We start from the raw sequence: 19,663 nt of genomic DNA on the forward strand, positions 1-19,663 counted from the left end.
GGTAGAAGTGGGCAACATAGTTTTGTGAAAATAATTGTGTTTGGTGACTTTTCATTGCCATCAGAAGCACCCCAGGTATGACCCATATTCCAACCCTCTGTTTTCCCATTACTACTGTATGGGCAGCTGAAATGTTATCAGATGGTCATCCATCGCTTTTTAATTGCATCTGTGTGTGTGTGTGTGTGTGTGTGTGTGTGTGTGTGTGTGTGGGTGCGCGCGCGCGCACCGACAAAGCGTGTATGTGGAGGTCAGAAGACAACTTTCTCCTCTTCTACCACGTGGGGGCGGGAATCAAACTCAGGTAGCCAGCTGTGCCAGCAAGGGCCTTTGCCCTTTGAGCTATGTCGACACCTCTTCTCACTGTTGTTTAAAAATTTTTTTAGATTTATTTTGTTTACGTTTTGCCTACGTGTGTGCATGTATGTGTACCCATGGGTGCCTGGTGCCCACAGAGTTCAGAAGAAGGGAGCAGGTTCCTGGAACTGGAGTTACAGCTGGCTGTGAGCCACCATGCGGGAGCTGGGAACTGAACCTGAGTCCTCTGCAAGAGCAGCATCGCTTTTAGCTGCTGAGCCTCACTCCAGTTCCCCTATCCTGCGTCTCAAACCCAGCAAGAGCAGACTTAATTGTCTGCGAACTTGGTTTTCCCGAAGCCTGTAGCTCAGTATCAGCAGGATACAGAACATGCAGTGTCAGGTCTGAGAGTTAGTTTGGCTGTGTAAAGTAGGGAGTGGAAGGCCCTGGCTTCCCTGTGGGAGAAACTGTCTCCCTTTTTGTAAACTATAAGATGGAGATAAGTCAGTGTGGCTGGAGAGATGGCTTGGCAGTTAAGAGCATTGGCTGTTCTTCCAGAGGACCTGGGTTCAATTCCCAGCTCCTCCATGGAAGCTCACACTACTAACTCCAGTTCTAGGAGATCTGACACCTTCACCCCAAATGCACATAAAATAAAGTTAAGAAGAAGGAGGAGGAGGAGAAGCAGCCACCAGATGGCCTGTTTTTGTGACTTCTAAACTCTGAGGATGTGATGGGGGCTGTCCACTTTCCTGAACTCCTCGGGTGGCAGATTCTTGAAGCCTTGGGCTTGTTTTATGGCCTGGTTTTGGAGTCAGGCTCTCCTTTATTCCAGACCCTTTGTGTATAAAGGGTAGAGGATGTCCTTTTCTACCTGGCTGCTCCCTGACGGCAGAGACGGTACCATTTAAGTTTTGGGATTCTGGAGTGACTGTAAGAGAAACATCGATTCAATGCAGGAGGAACTTTCGTAAAAGTTTAAAAGTCAGGGTTGAAAGGTCGGAATGAGGACAATAAGGAAGGAAGGGATGGCCAAGGGGGGAGCCAGGTGGGAGCCAGGAGCCCACCTAGGGGGGGGTTATCTGTATATTAAATAGGAGGGGAAAGAGGGGGGAAACTGTGTGGGCTTTGAGGATGTGAGAGTGTTTTCTCCACCTCACTTTCTGGTGAGGGACAGTACTCTAGGATGTGGGATCTGCTTTAAAAAGAATTAAATTATGGCTGGACTGTGGTGGCGCTCACCTTTAACCCCAGCACTAAGGGACAGAGGCAGGCAGATCTCTGTGAGTTCAAGGCCAGCCTGGTCTACAGAGAGTTCCAGGAGAACCAGGGCTACACAGAGAAACCCTGACTTGACAAACAAGAACAAACAGAAAAGTTTAAATTCTATAGTCAGTTGATCCTGGCATGAAGAGTCAGGAGCCTGATTTTTTGGGGATCACTAAGGATACCCACTTGTTAATGTAATTTATCCAAGAGATCCTGGTATGGAAGCCCGTGGGTTGTCCTCTCCCTGCCCCCAGCATTATATATAACTTTTAAACATATCTATCTACAAAGCTATTTTTAGATTTCTTACTTTCTCAATATAAATTCCTTACAAACAAAGAAACAAACCCATTCCTGAAAAACCGCCTGCCGCTTGCTGTCTGCCTTTGCCTGACCCAGAGCTGCTACCACCCACCCACGCCATCCCTGCTTGCCCCTCTGGGGTGATCAATCTCCTTTGTGCTGGGAATTTGGTGTCTGGGTGCATCCTGTGCTGACCGGAGTCAGGCCTCCATCAACTGCACTGCTCTCAACATTCTTACCTTCAGAGCTCCTACAGAACAGCTCACCAAACATATGCCAAAGTCCTTCCATAATCTCAATTTAGCTAGGCGGGCCGGCTGGCTGCCGAGCCCCAGGACTCTGCCTGTCTCTACCTCTCCCCGGTGCTGGGATTACTGCTGTGTGTCCATGTTTGTTTGTTTTGTTTTTAAGTTGTTGTTTTAATGCAAGGTTGGGATAACAAACTCAAGTCCTCACCTTTGCCAGACAAGACGGCCACCGACCGATCGTTCCAGCCTCCCTTTCCGTTTAGATGTCACCAAACCGGTTCGCTTTCGTCCTCATGGACACTGAGCACCAGAGGGAAACTGAGGGAAGTTAGTGCTTCTATGACAGTGTGGTATTATAAAGTGGAAAATAAAGACAATCCAAAGCATAAGCACAGATAACGTGTGTGGGAATTCAATTTGACAGCCAATTGTATTGGGGTGGCTTGGCTCAATGGTTGTGGTCTTCTCTGCGGGTGCCTGACCGCCTACTCAAATAAAAGGGGGGGGAGTGGGGGGGAGGCAAAGGATGCTCTCTTGTGTTGGGAAATTTCAGTACTTGTCCCTTACAGCTCTCTTCCTCCCCACCCAGCTGTGGAACTCCCGTGCTCTCAAGGTTGATCAAACAAGGTTGTTCTCATAACTTCCCAGTGTGCAGTGCCCGTGCCTTGACCCCAGGAGTGGGTGGTGCATGGTTTCCTCCTGTGCTTAGCCCATCCCCTGGCTGGGGTATATAAGCCCATTACTCTCTGTAATAAAAGGCAGCAGCTTCCTCCTCACTTCTCATGGTGGTTTGTTAACTGTTTCAATCCCGACATAGTCTGCCAGCTGGGTAAATCTGGCCTGAGCTACAGGAACGTTCATGGCTGGCGCCTTGGTGCTCATCCCCTTTTGGAACAAGCGCAGCCGAAACGGCCACAGCATGGGCTGGGTCAGCAGTGGCATCGGTTTCTTTCTGTACTGCCAGTTTACCTAATTGATTGGCACCTGTTAACAAAGCTGACTTGATCACAGAGTTTCCTCCCTCCTTAATGATGGGGCACAGAACGATTCATCTTTCCCTTTGGATGAATTTTAAACTAACACTAAGAGACACCGTTTTTAAACGTTTGTCCAGTCCTTTCAGGGCCAAGTGTTAAGTGTGCTATAGCCAGACAAGGAGGAGAAATGTGATGGATAAAGGGTCCACAGGGACCGGTTAACATGGCCCTACTGTCTTGCAGATCTGGGGCCCAGAGGTGACATAACCTCCCAGAAGCCACTGAGCAGGCTCCCACTGCTAATTCTCCAACACAGAGGCGGATGGCTTTATAACTGGAGGGTGTGGCCAAGCCATCGGCCCTCCTCAGAGTGCCTGTTCCTTCCTTGGAAGCTTCTGGTTCTGTAATTAAAGTGTCTTCAGTCATTTGCTCAAAATCACGAGTCTATCAGCAACAGTGTTTCCCCCTCGTGGGGAAACATTCCAGTCTTCCCCGAAGCCTTTCATTTCACACTGTAACATTTTTATTAAAGCCTCACTGAAAAATGAGGAAATAAAAGTAAGGGTTGCTTCTCACCAGCCCACCCACCCCATTTTTTATATCCCTCCATCGCTCTCCCCTCCCTCCTCTCCTCTCTCCCCCATCTCTCCCTGCCTGTCCCTTCCCTCAAGGATAGCACAGCGGCCACACCCGGACGGACGCCTGTCCAGAGTCCCTGCTTTCTGTGTGGCCTTCAGCACTCACGGGGAAGGAAGGAGCCAGACACGAAGCCCACCCCAACCCCAAAGCTACTTGACCAACCTACAGCGGACTCCTTCTCATCCACCCTCGAATTCTCTCCCTTTACATGCAAACCCCAGATTTTCGTCTTGGGAGTTTGTGGCAGGGGTCCTTTTTTAATGCCCACTTCTATTAATAATTTTCATAAGCCCACTCCTGTCCCCTCTCTGCTCCTCTGCGCGGTCCTGGATTATTTAATGAACTCACTAGGCATTCAGTTCTCTCTAGGGAGATACTAGATTTCTTTACATCTTTCCTCTACAAAAACCGGTTCTACTCTTCAGGGGTCACTGGACCGGCTTGCTATACTGACTACGTTGCTTTTCAAGTGGCTGTTCCTGGGTTTGGACCTGGCATTATCTGGAATCAGACCCCATAGGTTTTAAATGCACTTAGAGAAAGTTTCCTTCTTACTTCTTTAACAAAAGAAATTTTGTGGTTTCTGCCCGAGTCTTAAATCATTTGTAGATACCTAAAGGCCCCCAAGAATGCTTCCGCCTACTTACTTGAGGAAGAAACAGAGGGAGGAGCTTAGTTAGAAGAGCTGTGCAGAAGGACCCAGGCTCCAATCACGTGCTTCCTACACACGTGCTTCTGTGATTTCCCCGCCCCCCTCCTTTACTCTGGGTGTTGTGGATGGAGTGATTTGATGGTTCTGTGGGTTAAGTGCTTGCTACGGAAGGACCTGAGTTAGGGTCTCCAGCTCCCTTGTGAAAGCCGAGTGTGGGTGGAGCACACGTCTGTAAGCCCGGTGCTGGGGAAGGCAGAGACCGGGATCCTTGGAGCTACTTGGCCAGTCAGATAGTCTAAGCAATTTTACCAAAGTCACTTAAAGTTTTTCTACACTTACAAGTTAGTCTTAAGTGAAGAGTGGGTGTATCATTTGTTGATTAGGCTAGATTAGTGGGTGGAGGTGTCCCAGGAGAGATACTATAAAAATAGTCACAAATTTAAATTATTCAAGTCCTGTCACATAGAGCAGAATTTAAAGAGGAGAGCTCCTGCTAGTCTTCGAGACAAAAGGGGGGTGGGGTGGGCGTGGCATAGAAACAGCTCCTGCTACTGTTAATATGTGTGAGCACAGAGTCAGACCAGGAGTCACATGAGTAAAGGAGGGAAACTGAGGAACAGTGTTCTTGAAGGCAAGCCTGCTGTGCTGGTTGGTTTTCGCAAACACAGACACAGCTGGGAAGACAGACCTTTAATTGAGAAAACTCCTCCATGAGACTGGCTTGTAGATCAGTCTGTGGGGGCGTTGTCCTGACTGCTGACTGATGGGGGAGGGCCCAGCCCTCTGTGGGCACGGTGACCCCTGGGCTGGTGGTCCTGGGGGCTGTAAGGAAGCAGGCCGAGCAAGCCATGAGGAGCAAGCCAGTAAGCACTGTTCCCCGTGGCCTCCACATCTGCTCCTGCCTGCCTCCGAGTTTCTGCCCTGACCTCCCTCAGTGAGGATGTGGTGTGGAACTGTGAGCTGAGACAAACCCTTTCCTTCCCGAGTTGCTTTTGGTCATGGTGTTTATCAGGGCAGTGGGAACCTTAGCTAAGACCTCTTCTTTAATCATTGTGAGCCTCCGAGCCTTGTGTGCTGGAGCCTCTACAAGGCTCAACAAAGGGCTTAGGATGTGGGCGGGTGGTATATATCCATAATGAAGTATTTAGCAGCACTAGTTAGAGAGAGCATTCTCTGCAGCAGGCTCTGTTCAGCACAGGACACACTGAGGGACAAACAAGACAGAAATCTGTGCCTTGGAAGCTGACTTTCAGGTCCCTGCAATGCTTGTCTGACGGAAGCGTTTGTGGCCTGAGCTTTGGCTGCTGGACACCATAGTCACCAGTTTTCAGTTCCAGTTTAGAAAGTAGAGTTAAGAACCAAAACCCCAGCCGGGTGGTGGTGGCACATGCCTTTAGTCCCAGCACTTGGGAGGCAGAGGCAGAGGCAGGTGGATCTCTGTGAGTTCCAGGATAGCCTGGTCTACAGAGTGAGTTCTAGGACAGGCTCCAAAGCCACAGAGAAACCCTGTCTCAAAAAACCAAAAAAAAAAAAAAAAACCTGAAACCAGTTCCACCAAGAGGAGCTGTGGGCAGGAGGTGATCAAATCCTGGAACATGGAGCACTCATGAGCCTCACCGGTCAGCCCTCTCAAATATTGTCACAAATTGTCTCTAGGGTAAGACATTACCAACAAGGATCTGTGGGGAAAGAGGACTGGAAGTTTGTGCCCAAGACCCTCGTTGTCTTACTTTGACTCTCCCTAACTTGATCCTTTTGCTACTAAAGAACAAACAAAACCCTGTGGTTGTGTGTGAGTGTGTGAATGAGTGTGAGTATTGTGTTGTGTGTGTGTGAGTGTGTGAGTATTGTGCGTGTATTGTATGTGTGAGTGTGTGAATGAGTGTGAGTATTGTGTTGTGTGTGTGTGAGTGTGTGAGTATTGTGCGTGTATTGTATGTGTGAGTATGTGTATGTGTGAGTGTATTGAGCATGTGTGTGAGTGTATATGTATGTGTGAGTGTGTGTGAGTATTGTGTGTATGAGTATGCATGTATGCGTGTGAGTGTGTGTGTAAGTGTGTGTGTGGTCTCCATGCATGTGTGAGCCTGTGTACACAGGCAGATTCTAGAGGAAAATGTCTATTGACCTGCTCTTATCACTCTTATTCTCTTGAAACAGGTCTCACATGGAATCCGGAAGCTATCGAGTCTGGAAGCCGGCCAGCCCCAGTGATGCGGCTGTCCCCACACCCCTCTCTTGGTGCTGGAGCTACAGGCAAGTGCATGGCCATCCATGTTTTTTATGTGGGTGTTGGGTTCTGAACTCAGGACCTTATGCTTCTATAGAACGTACTGAGACCCGCCGAGCCGTCTCTCCGGTGTCTGTAATATAACAAATGCGGCATGCTTTTTAAAAGTCCTCTGGGCCGTTGTGGTTAATGTCAAACCAGAACGAGGCCCTGGCGACTCTTGAATGTGACCAGTTGGCTAGAGGAGAGGGTGGGTCTGAGGACCCCAAAACTTAAACGTGGTGTTTAAATTCAGAGCAGATCAGTGGTTGTGAGGGAACTGCCCTGGCCTTAGTTTGGCAAACCCGCTGCAGCTGTGTTTCTCATGACAGTGGCCACTGGACTGTGTCACTGAATTCCATCCCACACTGTCAGTTCCTGGGCTGGGGATTTGCAGATTGCAGTCGGTAGGCCATCTGCAGAGTCCTGTGGTCCCTGACCCAGTAATATGACTTGTTCCAAATTAAGTCTTCTCAGGAGCCCGCAAGGGCCACTTTTGGGCTCCATCAGTGGCTGACTTCACACGGCAGTAGGGTTGATCTGGGAGTGGGGTGGTACAGTGTGTAAGCCTGGAAACAGTCACCAGCTCCTTCCTGGCCCTGACCGTGGCCCAGATGTGGGGAGCCTGAGCTCGGGGTTGGTGAACATGGCCACTGCGTGTTCCCTTCCCCCTTGCAAGAGACAGCGGATCCCCAGGGCAGCTTTTCACAGAAAGGCAGATTTCTTTCTTCTGTAAAAACAATTTGTGTAAACAGGCAGGTTCATGAGTGCGCGCGCGCGCGCGCACACACACACACACACACACACACACACCTGTGTGGAGTCTGTCTGTCCACCTTGTTTTAGAGACCACTAGATCTCTCACTGGCCTGGAACTTGCCAAATAAGTAAGTTAGGCTGGCTAGTCAACAAGCCCCAAGAAGTCACCTGTCTCTGCTTTCCCAACATCCTGATTAATTAAAAGTGTGCGCCACCACTCCTGAGCGCGTGTGTTTAAAACAGAGTCCACTGCGCAACCTTGGCTGGCCTGGAACTCACGGAAATCCCTTTGCCATTGCCTTCCCCAGTGCTGGTGATTAAAGATGCCCCATAGGTAGGGCTGGTTTAATCATCAGACAGGGGCTGGTCCTCTCTCTCTCTCTCTGCTGAATAATTGCAGTATCTGGCTCCCTGAAGAATGGGTCTCTTATTACAATGTACAGGAGAGGAAGAAATAACTTGTTACAGACATGTGCTGTTTGAGCAGGTGGAGATGTGGGAGAATTAAAAAAAAAATCTCACTTTGGAATTCTGTTTAAAGCAAAGCAGCAATATGCAGGTAGCATCCTTGCCAACCCTCTGTCCACCTCACAGATGCTTCTGGAACCCTCTGCCCACCTCACAGGTGCTTCTGGAAACTTTAGGCAGCTGGAGCCGATATTGTTGGAGCTGCGGATTCTCAGCTCCATGACCATATGTGACACCCCAGCTCCCATGTCCCTCTGCACACTGGGCTACGGTAGAATTACACTTACTGTCTTCCCTAAGGCTTGCACAAAGATGACCTTCAGGGCTGCAGAGACTGCTCAGTGTATGACACTTGCTGCACAGGCATGAGGGCAGTGTTCATATCCTAGCACACAGGTTTAAAAAAAGCATGGCATGGCTGTACACTATAACCCCAGCACTGTGGAGGGCAGAGGTAGGAGAACCACTGGAATGTGCTGGCTGCCCATCTAGCTCCAGGGTCACTGAGAGACCCTGACTCGGGGGAATTAAGACAGAGAGTGATAATCAGAGTTGGACTTGCAAAATCGTTCTCTAGCCTCCCCACACAGATACATGGGCATCCACACATGTGTGCATCACACGCGTGTGTGTGCACACACTCACACACACACACCACATCCATATACAGTCATGCTTGTAAGTAAAACTTTCCCAGATAATGTTCAAAGAGGACAAGACACTTCCAACTTGGAGAGGTGACTCTTGTCAACTCTAACATCACATGTAGCAGGTCTGTCTCTGTCCCATGTGTCTACCTTTGTCACATGTAGCAGGTCTGTCTCTGTCCCATGTAGCAGGTCTACCTTTGTCACATGTAACAGGCCTGTCTTTGTAACAAGTAGCAGGTCTATCTTTGGACCATGAGTTCTCAAATAATGACACAGAGATCTCTTATTAAGTATAAAAACTTGACCTTAGCTTAGGCTTGTTCCCAACTTGCCCTTATAATTTAACCCATTTCTATTAATATAGATTCTGTCTCCTGGCTAGTTACCTCTCCTCCATAACTACATATCTGACTTGCTGTGTGTCTTGCTGGCAAATCCCCCATACCTCAGATTATTCCCAGTGTTGAGGGATGCCCTTCTGTACATATGTTTCTCTTATTGGTTGATGAATAAAGCACTGTTTGGCCAATAGAGGCAGAAAGATAGGTGGGACTAGGAGACGAGGAGATTTCTGGGAAAGGTAGGTAGAGAGAGACCTCATGAGAGACACCATGTAGAGACCAGGAGGACAGGACTTGCCAGGCATTCTCGGGCAAGATAAGGCCATGTAGAAACACATAGATTAGTAGTTATGGGTTAATAATTAAGACAGAGCTAGCCAATAAGAAGCCCTAGCCATTGGCCAACAGTTTTATAATTAATGTAGCATCTGTGTGTTTATTTGGGGCTGAGAAGGGCAGTGGGACCAGGCGGGGCAAAATACTCCAGCAACATCCCAGAGTTCTTCGCTCCTCAGGAGCTCTGCCTGTCCTTCCCTGCCTAGCTATTGACCGTTGAGCTCCTTATTAAATCAGTCAGAAGGTGTGCTGGCAAAGACATCTTCACAGCGTACCAAAGGATTTCCCCACAGCATTCCCCCAGCTTTGTCTAAATAAAAAGGAAAGGGCTCAACACTTAACACAGAAAACTACATACAATAAGAACAATTATCAGATAAAAATTACACTCACAATATCCAGTCCATTTGTATATGGGAAATTCAGAGGAAGTACTGTATTATCTATCCTATCTTAGTGAGTCCAAAGGTTTTTTTTTCTTTTTGTTTTTCAAGACAGGGTTTCTCTGTGTAACAGTACTGGCTGTCCAGGAACTCACTTTGGAGACCAGGCTGCCCTCATCCTCACTGAGATCCGCCTGCCTCTCTGCCTCCCAGGTGCTCAGATTAAAGGCATGCACCACTACCACCTGAACTAGTTCAAAGTTTTATATCTAAATCACTTTCTATCATAACTTGTATTACTAACCTGAAAATATATTTTTAGATCTTAAAACATTTTCTTAAACAATTTAAGCTTTTTATATCTCTCAACCTTTTTATATCTCTTTTGTAAGTTTCTTTTCTGGATTTGGTAACAAAGAAAATGGCATAACTATAGTCTTCAAGCCCATCAGAGACCCAAGAAGGATATAACATTATCCAGAGTAAACAGGTAAAGTGCAGATTAAGCAACTTCCAAAATTGTAGAAACAACAGAGACAGCTGGCTGCCTGAACAGTCACCCAAGGTCCCCTTGAAACATTGGGGCATCTACCCGAGGCCTACAGGTCTAGAATATCTAGCAGGCTTTTCTGTGAAGCAGAAATTTTGAAGGACTGTCTTACCTTTGTCTTGGCAAAATTTGGCCAAATTTTGTGTCCTTCTTGTCTAGCTTGGATAGCGTACTATCAGAAGTTGAGGCAAGGACAGTCTCTTGACCAGTGGCTAGCTTTGCCATATTGAAAGTAAGCTCCATGTGGAGGTTCTCTGGTGCATCTTCTATGAAGTAGATTGGTGCAGACGTGACTCACTGTCATGAAAAGCATTCTGTTATCGGAACATCTTAAATGCCATGTTCTTTAGGACTCTGAAGTGTTTGAAGACTACCTGTCACACTGGAGAGATGGCTCAGCTGTTAAAGGTGAGGCTCACAACCAAAAATGTAAGACTACACATCTATCTAAAATACTACTACTACACTACATTTCTTAATTATCCTAAATAGTTTATAATAATTTCTTTCAAGGACTAGAACTTTACGTTTTAAAATGAGCTGCATAGGTACAATACCTTAAGCAAGAGTAGAAACATATATGTAGCATGTTAAAAACAAAAATAAACTTAAATTTGTGTCAATATACAAACATCTGTGCCAATGCAAAATATTTGAGACTAGTAGCTGATTTTTAGCAGATTCAACATTCTACCTTTTTATATAATATCATTCCTATATCCCCCATTTTTTCTTTTCAGAAACATATCTCTGAATCTAACCTTCTCTGTTTAGTTTCCTCCCTGACCATGACCATCAACTTGCAACCAACCCCCTAAACGATGACAAACATCCATAACCCACTGAAAGACCAAAACCCACCCATCCCACCTCTCAGGAATCACTTCCTGTTGTCTTGGGGCATCAGCATCTTTAGTGGACCCTGAGGAAATTGGGATAATGGTCAAGTCCTGGGAGAGCTGGCTGTATTATCTTTTGTTTGGTCTCGGTATGAGGGGAAAGTGTAGGGCTTATCTGAAGTCCTGGCTGGAGCAGTCTGTGAGGCAGGACCAGCTTTGAAACTGTTCTGGGTGTATAATTTTGAGGAAACTGCGACAGAGGCTTTCTGAGAGGCTGGATGACCTGGGCTACTTGTCTTCTTCATTGGTATCGGTTATAGGAATTCATTCTGCCAATAGATTTGGGGCGTGGATGTGACCTCTCATAACAAAAGAGGAGGGGTCGATTGATCTCTTGAGTGCTGGTCGGAGATCGGATTGCTGCTTCCATTGACACCCCCCCCCCCAGGGCAGAATGATGGAAGACCATGGCAGCTCTCTTATCTTGTTGTTATTTGTGAGTGTTTCGTGTTTCCTAATAAATCTTTGATATCCTTTTATTTGGGCTCTCGTGGATTCACATACTTTCACCAATAGGTGTTTGGTCCCTTTGTTCTGAAAACACACAATTGTAAAGGTAACACACATATCTTCACTAACACACACATGTGTGCAGAAATCAGCTGAAAATGTCCTTCCTGCTGTGTTTGAGCAGGTAACAGGCAGCTCTCAGCTTTATAAGTCACTATGGATGCATAACCAGACTGTAATGTAAGTCTCCATCCATGCCACATGAAGGGAGTCTGTAGCCAACGAGATTGATCATGTCTCACCCAGACTCAGTGCTGTTCCCATGGAGAGGGATCCGCTTATATATCACCTGCCTTGTAGTTTTTCTTTGTTTCTTCCTTCATGTTTGCAGTCAAGATTCTCAGGAGGCCTCTCCCAGTCAAATCTGATCTTTATCGATTTTGAAGGAATCCATAGCTTTTCGTTTCCTGTGGGAACAAACTTCTCCCCCAACACAACACATTTCCTGACTTCCATTCTGATGTTAAGACACCCTTAAAATATATAAGCTGGTTGAATGCAACGGTTTCCATAATCCAATGTCTCTTAGCAGCTGGTGTTTTTGCTCATTAGAATTTAATAATTTAAAGCTAATAAAGCACTTGCTATATGGGATCCAGGTGCCTTGTTTATCTCCCATCCTTAACGTGGCTTATTCTTTTTATATCACTTTACTCTTTCTTTAAAAATTTTATTTTATCATTTTAAACTATTTTTCTCTATGACTGTCTATACCTATTTTCTTTTTCTTCCTTCTTTTCTTCCTCCCTTCCTTCCTCCCTCCCTCCCTTCCTCCCTCCCCCTCCCTCCCTTTCTCCCTACCTTCCTCCCCCTCCCTCCCTTCCTCCCTCCCTTCCTTCCTCCCCCCTCCCTTCCTCCCTTCATCCCTCCCTCCCTTCCTCCCTCCCCCCTCCCTCCCTTTCTCCCTACCTTCCTCCCCCTCCCTCCCTTCCTCCCTCCCTTCCTCCCTCCCTTCCTTCCTCCCCCTTCCCTTCCTCCCTTCATCCCTCCCTTCCTCCCTCCCTTCCTCCCTTCCTCCCTCCCTCCCTTCCTTCCTTCCTCCCTCCCTTCCTCCCTTCCTTCCTCCCTCCCCCTTCCTTCCTTCCTCATCTAACACATTTTTATGTGTTAGATGTGGCCTTTCTGACCATGTGAGTGAATCTTTAAAGGGCCAGTCTACCCCCTGCATGGCTCCACTTAGCAAATGGCTCTGGCAGCTGCCCTGTCCCCCTTGGTTGGCCCAGCAGGCTACCCCACTGGTGCTGGGCTGCAGCTGCTGCTTATCTTTCCCTGAGAGCTGAGCCTCAAACCCACAGGCATCGGCTAGGGTCTGCTTTTCCCTGCCCCAGCTGTGGGCCTCTGATGTCTAGTCTCCTGCCAGACAGCACACCAGCTCCTCTACGCTTAATATTCATGCCCAGCGTTGTATGCCAATGGTGGCTGGGCTGTCTTTGGACTTCCAGTTCTCAAATAATGGCACAGACTTCTTATTAATTACAAATGCTTGGCCTTAGCTTAGGCTTGTTCATAACTAGCTCTTATAACCCGTTTATATTAATATGCGTTTTGCCACGTGATTCGTTATCTCTCTTCCATTCTGTATGTGCAAATCCCTCCGATTCTCACTAGTGAATTCCCTGTGCCTCAGATTCTTTCCAGAGTTTCCCTCTTTCTACCAGGAAGTCCCGCCTATCTTCTCCTGCCTAGCTATTGGCCACTTTGCTTTTCATTAAATCCATCAGAAGGTGCCTTGGCAGAGGCACATCTTCACAGTATAAAATGATCATCCTACAGATAACTAAGTTCAGTGGGTTGAAAAGACTGGATCGGAGTGGCCCAGAGCATGACAGCCTGAGACTTATAACTTGAACTTGAGTCTGTGCCTGATTGATTTGTGACATCTTCAGTGCAAAGTGGGCTATGCCAGCTACGATTCTCATGACTGAGAGGAAGCGCCTGACAGCACAGCTTAAGGAAGGCAGAGTTATTCTAGTTCACAGTTTGAGTGTCTGATCTGTCACAGGAGGGAAGGCATGGTATGGCGGGAGGGTCACACCGCATCACAGTCAGGCAGTGAAGAGTGGTTGTCACAGAGAGATTGTGATGGCTGATCTTGGTTGTCAACTTGACCGCATGTGGGATCAACTCAAACCCAAGCAGCTGGGCACTCCTGTGGGGCATTTTCTTGATTGGATCACCTGAGGTCAGCAGACACACCCTAAGTGAGGGCCACACCTCTGCCAGTCTATATAAAAGGAAGTGGAAGATGGAAGACTTGCTTTTTGCCTGCTTGCCCTCCCCTCTCTGGCGAGTGCATCTGTCCTGCCGCTGAGTCATCTCTCCAGCCTTACAATGCATAGTCTTGACAGTACCTAGAAGAACAGAGTATCCAGGAAGAGAGAGAGAGCGTGCATGCATATGCGTGTGTGAGTGTGTGTGTGTGTGTGTGTGTGTGTGTGTGTGTGTGTGTAGGAAGATGTGGATCATCAGGAAGGGCTGTAAAATGACACCTGAAGCCAGCACACATCTTGTGTGGGGGGAAAGAGAACTCCTCTCCTAGAAGCCCACTAATGGCATTAAGGTGCCGAGACAATAAGTTTCACAGTGTGGACAGGGCTGCAAGTGGCATCGATAGTGTTTGACTGTAGGGGACGGGAGACAGATGAGTCCCTTCTTCCATGTGTTGCACCCAGACCCCATCCATGGGTAGGAAAGGGGGGAGAGAGGGAGGAAGGGGAGGGGAGGGGAGGGGGAGGGAGGGAGACAGGAAGGGGAGTAGATGCATGAGCAGACTACCTTCCTCAACACATTCTTTTGGGACTTGGGGAATAATGGCTAGAAAGAGACAAGGGCTGGAGCCCACGGCCTTGGAGTGGGTGTCACTCACTCAGTCCTGAAGTAGAGACAGGGAGAGGGAGAGGGAGGCAGGCCTCTGCAGGGAAACCGAAGCCACAGGGTTCTCCTCCACTTTCAGCCTGCAGCATATTTTTGGTGTGGTTAAATGTCCTGTTCTTCCCACTTCCGGCGTGCAGCATATTTTTGGATGTGTGTGGTGTAGTTAAATGTCCTGTTCTTACAGAGGTTGGCGCCTTGAAGTTCCTTCTTTCTTCTCAGCTGGACCTTAGCCTGGGGTGACCATCACGGAGGGATCTCATGCCTTCGGAGCCTGAGCTAGGCTTTTATGTTCAAAGGACATGTCCATTGAAGACTTGGGATATGGACTTGCTCTGATCTTCATAGCCTTCAGTTCTCACAGCCAAAGCAGGCTGCCTTAAAAGGGTGAGTGTGTTCTCCCCTCCCCCGAGCTATCAACCGCTCAAGGGCAGAGGGGCCCTACCCAGCTTGGCTGGCAATGGAGAAGCCATGGCCACACCAAGATACTTGGACTTTTGGCACCATCTTTCCAATAGGCAATCCCTCCCAAGACACCATTTTCCTTGTAAAAAAACACCGGCCAAGTTTTCTGGTTAGACCTTAGGGGCTGGGCTGGTGGTTTTGAAATCTGTTTTGTTCCAGCGTAATCTTAAATTCCAAATTTGCACCCATGTAGAGGATGCAAATCCTTTCTTTTTGCTGAGAGAATAACCAGGAGTTAACCATTGCACCAGCTCAAGGCACATGACAGGGAGGCAGGAGTATCTGTGGGTTTGAGGTCAGCCTGATGCAGACCGTGAGTTCCAGGCTAGCCAGGTCTACATAGTGAGACTCTGTCTCAAAAACCAAACCAAACCAAACCAAACCCTGTCTCCCCCCAAAACAAATAAAACAGAAGAAAAATAAAACAAAAGAAAATCAGTGTAGCAAACTGTGAATATATAATGGTGTGTGCATGCGCGTGTGTGTGCATACACACACTGAGCTCTGCTTTGGGCCATGCAATAAAGGTAATAGGTTTCTCATAGTAAAGTTCACTTAACATATTTAAGATTGTCCCATAGTTTTTTCTCATGTCCCGATCATTTACCCTTCACCTTGGGAAGATTCTCCAGGAAGCTGCAGGGCTTTCATGCAGGCTCTGAGGAAGCAGAGCACGCAACCTGAGGCTCAGAGCCTGGAGCTGATCCCCTTCAATTGTCACCAACCCACAAACTCACAAAGGACGATGGATGGATGGATGCTGTGGGGAAAATACCAGGATCCAGAGATTGTTTGTTCAGCAACATGGTCATTTTTGTTGTCAACTTGGCACAGTCTACTATCACCCGAGAGATCCAGGGATAGCCCAGAGCAGGGTGGGCTGTGGGAAGGCCTGCACAGGGGGTTGGGGGGCTATCCTGATCATTAGTTGGTGATGGAAGGCCCTGTGTAAAAGTGGGTGTCACTATTGTGGGTTATACAATTGCGTAACTGTAGAGCAAGCCCGGCTGTAAGGAGGAGGTTTTTTCTCCTGCCGCCTAGTCTTGTCCCGCCGCCGCATCAGCCCCAATTAACACACAGAGACTTTGAATATGATATAATTCTGTTGGCCAGTTACTTGTTTCTTATCGGCTAGCTCTGTCTTAATTATTAATCCATTTCTATGTATTTCCACTTGGTCTTACCAGCGAGAGGCAGCTGGTGGTTCTGTTCTCACCAGACTCCATCTTGACTCCTTCCTACTTCCTCTTTCCTCCTTGTCTCCTAGTCCCGCCTATCTAGCTTTCCTATTGGCCAATAGTGCTTTATTCATTAACCAGTATGACAAACATATACAGAATGACATCTCCCATCATCTCCTCTTTTCTGTCTAAATAAAAAGAAGGGTTTTAACCTTAACATAGCAAAATATATGACACAACAGTTATCAAATAAGAATCACAGTTAACAGTATTTAGTCTATTAATACTTAGTAGGATTTAAGAAAATATTCCATTTATCTTTGTGTGTCTAAAGTCTAAGTAACTTATCTTTAATCCTAACTAAGGTAAACCATAACTATTTGCCTTCAACTCCCTCAAAGTCCACAGAAGGATAATATATAAACTCTAGAAATGACAGAGACAACTCACTGCCTGGACACCCAAAGTTCTTTTGTAATCTTCCATCTTTAGCCCATAGGCCATAGTGTGTCTGGCAAACTCTTCAGCAAAGCAGGAAACTTTAAACTGTCTTTTTGTATTGGCAGTTGTCAGTCACTTTTCTCTGTGTCCTGCAGGCTGTCTGGCAGACTCTTCCATGAAGCAGGAACTCTGTAGCAATGTCCATCTTGAATCAGCAGTCACTTTTTTGTGGGTCCTGCATGTCCAATTTATACAGCATAAAGTCAAACAGTCCAGACAAGAGCAGTATCTTGTCCAAATGGTTAGTTTTGCCATATTAAAAGCAAACTCCATAACGCGTTTCTTCAATGTCCATCTTCCTTTCTGACACAGGTGGTGTTGCCAGGAGCATTTATGTCTCACTGTCAAGAAAAACCCTAAACCATTTTAAATGCCATATTCTGTAGGTCTTTGAAAGGTTTGAAGAATTCCTATCTATCTCAAATACATCTCTATATATCTAGAAAACCTAACTCACCTAGCTATAAGTTTTTACTATTATATCTAAAATCTGTACTAAATTATACATTACATTTTTAAATGAGCTATATAATCACAATACCTAAACAAAAGGAGAATATCCACATTATAAAATTGACCTTAAATTGTATCAATAAATGAAAAACCATTCCAAAACAAAGTATTCATATCTATATCTGTATATGCTTGTCATACTGGTTAATGAATAAAGCACTGTTGGCCAATAGGAAAGCTAGATAGGCGGGACTAGGAGACAAGGAGGAAAGAGAAAGTAGGAAGGAGTCAAGATGGAGTCTGGTGAGAACAGAACCGCCAGCCGCCTCTCGCTGGTAAGACCAAGTGGAAATACATAGAAATGGATTAATAATTAAGACAGAGCTAGCCGATAAGAAACAAGTAACTGGCCAACAGAATTATATCATATTCAAAGTCTCTGTGTGTTAATTGGGGCTGATGCGGCAGTGGGAGGAAAACAACGTACTTCTTACATATGGTGCCCACATGACCCGGCACTGACTGGCAAGCACACATGCGTGCGTCTTTCATTCTTTCTCTACTCTTGACTGCCTGTGGCCAGCTGTAGTGAGATATGCGGCCATTTGTTTCTCCTGATCCTTGTTAAGCATCAATAGCCAGCTGCTACTCCTGTAGCCCGGACTTCCCCACAATGATGGGTTGTAACTTGAGATCGTGGCAAGATAAACCTTCCTCTCTTTAGGCTCTCTATTGTTTTGTTTTTTTTGTTTGTTTGTTTTTAATCACAGTAACGGAAACCAAACCAGGACACACAAACCCTGTCTGAAGCAAGCCTCACAACACGCTGTTTCTTCAGCTGTAGACCTAATAATGTTCCTGGTCCCATGAGCTTCAGAGGAACCAGTATGTGTGTTCTAGGGACGGCACTGACAGACAGCTGTGGTCCTTATCGGAACTAATACAATGCCAAGATCTATCCACTGGGCCCCTTTCTGCGACTGTGAGGTGGGATGTCTGGAATGGGTTCTGGAATCATCTACAGTCATGGTTGCTTGAAACCAGCATCCCCACGGCATCTTTGTCACGATGCCAACGTCCACGTAACATCTGCGTGAAGCCAGGGTTCACAAGTCATCCTCGTGAAACCAGTGCTCACGTGACATGCATGTCAGCTGGCCTCGGAACAAAATTGCTGTCTGAGCTCTCAAAGCTTTAACCCAAATTTCTGTCCACACGTCAGGTGAAAGATGTGCAGATTGCAGGGGCTGAAACCAATTACTGTGTCGCTGGGTCTGAGATCTGTGAGGTCAGGGACACACCAGCACCATCGTCATCATCATCGTCTCAGCCTATTGCTGAAGAGTTATTTTTCTCAAGAATGTCAGCTGAGAGCTGAAATAGGCTTCCAAATGAAAAGCCACGTTCCGAGAATTAGGTCATCCAAAGTGGAACTCAAAACCGCCACGCTAAAAATAGAGCGTTTTAGAAAGGGCAAAGAGGGGACGTGTTTGGTGAGGAGCTGAGCAGTCAGTCAGCCCCTCAGATGTCCCACAGTCACTTGGATCCTGTAGTGAGCCCTGTGTGTCACCTCAGGTGGGCGATGGCATCTGCATATTTGGTCAAGCATTGTGCTGGATAGTTCTGTGGAGGATGTTGGGGACAGTTAGTATTTAAACCTATGGACTTTGAACCCAGCAGGTTACCTACTGTTTATAACGTGTGTGGGCCCCTAACCAGTCTGGAAAGACGGTGGAATCCTACTAGAAAACGGCCTTGTGTTTGAACTGTAGCTCCTCTCTGGTCTTCCGCCCTACAGGGACACCTAGTTGGCACTGGTCTTGCCAAGCCTCCAAAATCACCTAAGCTAACTTCTTAAATTCTCTCCTCTTCCTCCTTCTCTTCTCTGGCTGCTTCTTTCCCTTCCTCCCTCTTCCCAGATACACCCATGCACACATATACACACGCATGCACACACATACACACAAACACATACATATACACACATATACATATATACATACACTCATACATGCACATACACACATATACACACATAAATATACACATATAACACATATATACATACACACATATACAGGCATATATGCACACATAACATTCATATACATACACACAGACACACACACACACACACACACACACCTTGGGTAGGGTTGGTCCTCTGTCTCTGTAGAGTCTTGAATGAGAGTCGTGGTGTATGAATACATCTCTTCCCTCATCACTGTGACCAAAGGCCTGAAACAACTTAAGAGAGGAAGGCCGGGAAGGGGGCGGGGCTCTGTGTGTGTGTGTGTGTGTGTGTGTGTGTGTGTGTCACAGGTCTGAGGCATAGCACAGCAGGGGCCTGACTGGATTGCAGTGTTTCTGCTCCATCAGGAGCCATTAGGAGCCACTGACCATTTACAAAGAAAATGACCAACGTAGAAATGGCTGGACCCTTCAGCAGAACGTGAGAAGCAGCAGAGGGCGGCCCACTGAGGTTGCTCCAAAGAGAAATAACCTCAGAAGGACAGCAAGGAAAGTGTCCTGTGTGTGTGGACCTCAAGTGTACGGGAGGGCCCTTGGCAGGGGACAGGGAGATCATTTTCTAAGATGAGCCTGGCATCAGAGCAGGAAAGTTGAACCTGAGTCGGAGGAAT

The sequence above is a fragment of the Phodopus roborovskii genome, unplaced genomic scaffold (genome assembly GCF_943737965.1).
Source record: "Phodopus roborovskii unplaced genomic scaffold, PHOROB, whole genome shotgun sequence".
NCBI lineage: Eukaryota > Metazoa > Chordata > Mammalia > Rodentia > Cricetidae > Phodopus > Phodopus roborovskii.